Source organism: Eucyclogobius newberryi, unplaced genomic scaffold (genome assembly GCF_026437365.1).
Source record: "Eucyclogobius newberryi isolate DKJ021-1_F unplaced genomic scaffold, fEucNew1.0.hap1 SCAF_10, whole genome shotgun sequence".
NCBI lineage: Eukaryota > Metazoa > Chordata > Actinopteri > Gobiiformes > Gobiidae > Eucyclogobius > Eucyclogobius newberryi.
The window spans coordinates 17,413,654-17,419,158 of NW_027315724.1; positions in this window are offsets into that span (position 1 = coordinate 17,413,654).

A 5,505-nucleotide genomic window follows, 5' to 3' on the forward strand; every position below is an offset into this window, starting at 1 on the left:
CCCTCCTGCAGGAAAAACTAATAAACCCTGTTCTTTGGATATTCCAGAATGTGCATTATTTACTCTTGTCTGATTACATCGACTCATAAATCAGATAAACACATTTTACATCCAAACTGTTACGCCAGTATTAGTTTATACAAATGCGTTATCACTGACACGAGTCACTACTTTTTAATTCTGTTTGAGTGATATGATTTGGAGTTATACTTTTGTCCCCGTGTTGCTCACCAGGGGGCAGTGTTGGACAAAGTAGGAGAACCCAGATGGTGTCAAAAAGAATGTGGAGCATCCCTTTGTTTTGACATAGTTTCATAAATGATTCGTTTATGTTGATTCCTAGATGCAAAACAACTTTCTCCATCTGAACTCAGACGAGACTGAAATCATCGTCTTTGTCCCACAGAAACAAAGAGAACGTGTTTGAAATCACCTCCAGAGTCTCTAAAACCTACAAACCAAGTTAGAAATCTGGGGTAATAATGGACTCAGACTTGAACTGTAACAGCCACATCAACATCAGCCGCTTTTTACCATCTAAACTATAGAGTCTAAACCAGATGTGGAGAGATTTATCCATGCGTTTGTCTCCAGTAGATCAGACTATTGTAACGGCCTCCTGCTGGTGCCAGAGTCAGGACTAAACATGGACCGGCCTCCTGCAGGTGCCAGAGTCAGGACTAAACATGGACCGGCCTCCTGCTGGTGCCAGAGTCAGGACTAAACATGGACCGGCCTCCTGATGGTGCCAGAGTCAGGACTAAACATGGACCGGCCTCCTGCTGGTGCCAGAGTCAGGACTAAACATGGACCGGCCTCCTGCTGGTGCCAGAGTCAGGACTAAACATGGACCGGCCTCCTGCAGGTGCCAGAGTCAGGACTAAACATGGACCGGCCTCCTGCTGGTGCCAGAGTCAGGACTAAACATGGACCGGCCTCCTGCTGGTGCCAGAGTCAGGACTAAACATGGACCGGCCTCCTGCTGGTGCCAGAGTCAGGACTAAACATGGACCGGCCTCCTGCTGGTGCCAGAGTCAGGACTAAACATGGACCGGCCTCCTGCTGGTGCCAGAGTCAGGACTAAACATGGACCGGCCTCCTGCTGGTGCCAGAGTCAGGACTAAACATGGACCGGCCTCCTGCTGGTGCCAGAGTCAGGACTAAACATGGACCGGCCTCCTGCTGGTGCCAGAGTCAGGACTAAACATGGACCGGCCTCCTGCTGGTGCCAGAGTCAGGACTAAACTTGGACCGACCTCCTGCTGGTGCCAGAGTCAGGACTAAACATGGACCGGCCTCCTGCTGGTGCCAGAGTCAGGACTAAACATGGACCGGCCTCCTGCCGGTGCCAGAGTCAGGACTAAACATGGACCGGCCTCCTGCCGGTGCCAGAGTCAGGACTAAACATGGACCGGCCTCCTGCCGGTGCCAGAGTCAGGACTAAACATGGACCGGCCTCCTGCTGGTGCCAGAGTCAGGACTAAACTTGCACCGGCCTCCTGCTGGTGCCAGAGTCAGGACTAAACATGGACCGGCCTCCTGCTGGTGCCAGAGTCAGGACTAAACATGGACCGGCCTCCTGCTGGTGCCAGAGTCAGGACTAAACATGGAGCGGCCTCCTGCTGGTGCCAGAGGCAGGACTAAACATGGACCGGCCTCCTGCTGGTGCCAGAGTCAGGACTAAACTTGCACCGGCCTCCTGCTGGTGCCAGAGTCAGGACTAAACTTGGACCGGCCTCATGCTGGTGCCAGAGTCAGGACTAAACATGGAGCGGCCTCCTGCTGGTGCCAGAGTCAGGACTAAACATAGACCGGCCTCCTGCTGGTGCCAGAGTCAGGACTAAACATGGACCGGCCTCCTGCTGGTGCCAGAGTCAGGACTAAACATGGACCGGCCTCCTGCTGGTGCCAGAGTCAGAACTAAACATGGACCGGCCTCCTGCTGGTGCCAGAGTCAGGACTAATCATGGACCGGCCTCCTGCTGGTGCCAGAGTCAGGACTAAACATGGACCGGCCTCCTGCTGGTGCCAGAGTCAGGACTAAACATGGACCGACCTCCTGCTGGTGCCAGAGTCAGGACTAAACATGGACCGACCTCCTGCTGGTGCCAGAGTCAGGACTAAACATGGACCGGCCTCCTGCTGGTGCCAGAGTCAGGACTAAACATGGACCGGCCTCCTGCTGGTGCCAGAGTCAGGACTAAACATGGACCGGCCTCCTGCTGGTGCCAGAGTCAGGACTAATCATGGACCGGCCTCCTGCTGGTGCCAGAGTCAGGACTAAACATGGACCGGCCTCCTGCTGGTGCCAGAGTCAGGACTAAACATGGACCGGCCTCCTGCTGGTGCCAGAGTCAGGACTAAACATGGACCGGCCTCCTGCTGGGGCCAGAGTCAGGACTAAACATGGACCGGCCTCCTGCTGGTGCCAGAGTCAGGACTAAACATGGACCGGCCTCCTGCTGGTGCCAGAGTCAGGACTAAACATGGACCGGCCTCCTGCTGGTGCCCAGAGTCAGGACTAAAATTGGAAATATATCAAACTTAACTGCATTTTTGTTTAATCAGAGGCACCTTAAAACAATGTGCTATTATTGTTCAATCAACAAACATTTGACTTAGGAAAAGAAATCAAGCTGATGCTACGACAAACCACATCTTAAATAGTTTCTGCAACAATAATCTCACTTTCCTTTTACCAAAATCAAAATCACGAGCGACGTTTGACACACGTGAGCATATAAAACAAGATTGTACAAGTCACAGTACTTCGTCCAGACCAAAAGTACTTTAAGTTTACTTTTACTTTTACATTTACTTTGGCTCGAGAGGGGAAAAGGCGTATAAAGCAGGAGGGTGACGCGCCTCTTTCGGAGTGGGTGATGCAAAGGACACTTCTTTCACAGCAGAATCACACCATCAAGAGGCCAAGAGCAGAGGGAATTCAGCCAAGTTCAAACCAAACTCACAAAGCACCATTTAGACACACGTATACTTTAAAGACCAAACACTGAAGTGTCCAAAGAACGTAAGATATTCAGAGGCATTTAAAGTGACGTATGACAGGTTTTAACTATTTTCTAATTTTAACCTTATTTGGTGTATTTATACCTGTTGTACATATACATTATAATTTTACACCAATCGAGCAGGTGTTTGTGGAGAAAACTTTGACAAATCTGAAGAAATCGATAGGAAGTGACATCACACTAGTCAAAGTTTATGCAGAATTTACACAAAAGAAAAAACAACATTTGACTCTCTAAACAATCAATCTTATCAATTCAACAAAATAAAGTCGCTCTCATATATTTTTATTCATCAATTTATATATATATTTTTTACATTAGAGTTAGAGTTTTACAGTAGAGTTTTTTGCAGTGTTTGCTGGGTAATTACAAACAGGAAGTAAAACTATAAAAATAAAAAATGCAAAATTCTAAGTTAATTCATCTTAACTGCATTTAGTTCAATGATTCGTCCGACCTGTAGGGGGCGCTTTAAAGGGGCACAAACTGTCATTATATTGTGATTGTTTTGCCTTTGTCCCACGGTATTATTTAAATTGTTGTAATGTTTGCATTTATTAAATACAGTTACACCCGTCTCCCCCCAAACCCCCAGTTACATCCCTCTCCCCCCCAAAACCCCCAGTTACACCCCTCTCCCCCCCAAAACCCTCCAGTTACACCCCTCTCCCCCCCAAAAACCCTCCAGTTACACCTGTTTCCCCCCAAACCCCCAGTTACACCCATCTCCCCCCAAACCCCCAGGGAGAAGAGGGTAGTTACACCCGTCTCCCCCAAAAAACCCTCCAGTTACACCTGTTTCCCCCCAAACCCCCAGTTACACCCATCTCCCCCCAAACCCCCAGGGAGAAGAGGGTAGTTACACCCGTCTCCCCCAAAAAACCTCCAGTTACACCCGTCTCCCCCCAAACCCCCAGGGAGAAGAGGGTAGTTACACCCGTCTCCCCCAAAAAAACTCCAGTTACACCCGTCTCCCCCCAAACCCCCAGGGAGAAGAGGGTAGTTACACCCGTCTCCCACAAAAAACCCTCCAGTTACACCCGTCTCCCCCCAAAAAACCCTCCAGTTACACCCGTCTCCCCCCAAACCCCCAGGGAGAAGAGGGTAGTTACACCCGTCTCCCCCAAAAAAACTCCAGTTACACCCGTCTCCCCCCAAACCCCCAGGGAGAAGAGGGTAGTTACACCCGTCTCCCACAAAAAACCCTCCAGTTACACCCGTCTCCCCCCAAAAAACCCTCCAGTTACACCCGTCTCCTCCCCAAAACCCTCCAGTTACACCCCTCTCCCCCCAAACCCCCAGTTACACCCATCTCCCCCAAAAAACCCTCCAGTTACACCCGTCTCCCCCCAAACCCCCAGGGAGAAGAGGGTATTTACACCTTTCTCCCCCAAAAAACCCTCCAGTTACACCCGTCTCCCCCCAAAAACCCTCCAATTACACCCGTCTCCTCCCAAACCCCTAGGGAGAAGAGGGTATTTACACCCGTCTCCCCCAAAAACCCTCCAGTTACACCCGTCTCCTTCCAAACCCCTAGGGAGAAGAGGGTATTTACACCCGTCTCCCCCAAAAACCCTCCAGTTACACCCGTCTCCTTCCAAACCCCTAGGGAGAAGAGGGTATTTACACCCGTCTCCCCCAAAAACCCTCCAGTTACACCCGTCTCCCCCAAAAAACCCTCCAGTTACACCTGTCTCCCCCCAAAAAACCCTCCAGTTACACCTGTCTCCCCCCAAAAAACCCTCCAGTTACACCCGTCTCCCCCGTCTCCCCCCAGTTACACCCCTCTCCCCCCCAGTTACACCCCTCTCCCCCCCAGTTACACCCTTCTCCCCCTAAACTGCACTCACACATTTATGCTGCGTATAAAAGTATGTAAGGTGTGAAGCTCCACACCGTGTCCGTGTTCGCTCGTCTCACCGGAAACTTCCTACAAAATAAAAGCGACGCGCGGGACATTCTCAGCCCGTTCCTTCACACCGCGAAAGCAAAACGAACGCGTCGTGACGGTCCGCGCGGAGAAGAAGACGCGGCACCGAATCGACACGGGGTCAGGGCAAAAAAAACAACAACACACACACACACACAGAAAAAAACCCGCCTGTCCGCACGCAACCGGGGGGAACGCGCACAGAAAAAAACCTGCGGGCAACTTGACGCGGCTTCACCTTTCCGTGATCCCGAGGCTGCAGCCAATCAGCGGCGCTCGGGGGACTCGCGAACGGTGTGCGAATATCCACCGAGCAGGCTCCGGGGCAGCGGCGGCAGCAGCAGGAGCAGGAGGAACAAAGGATCCCAGCGTAACCTCCTCGCGCGCACACAAAAACCTCCCCCCTTTTCCCCCCTCCTCGCGCGGTCGCACTTTTCCGCGGATAACGATGCGTCGCGGTTCGGACACGACTCGGTAACTACTTGAATGCGAGTGTCCCGTCGCTGGCTTTCGTTTGGAGAGGCGAAGAAGAAGAAGAAGAAGAAG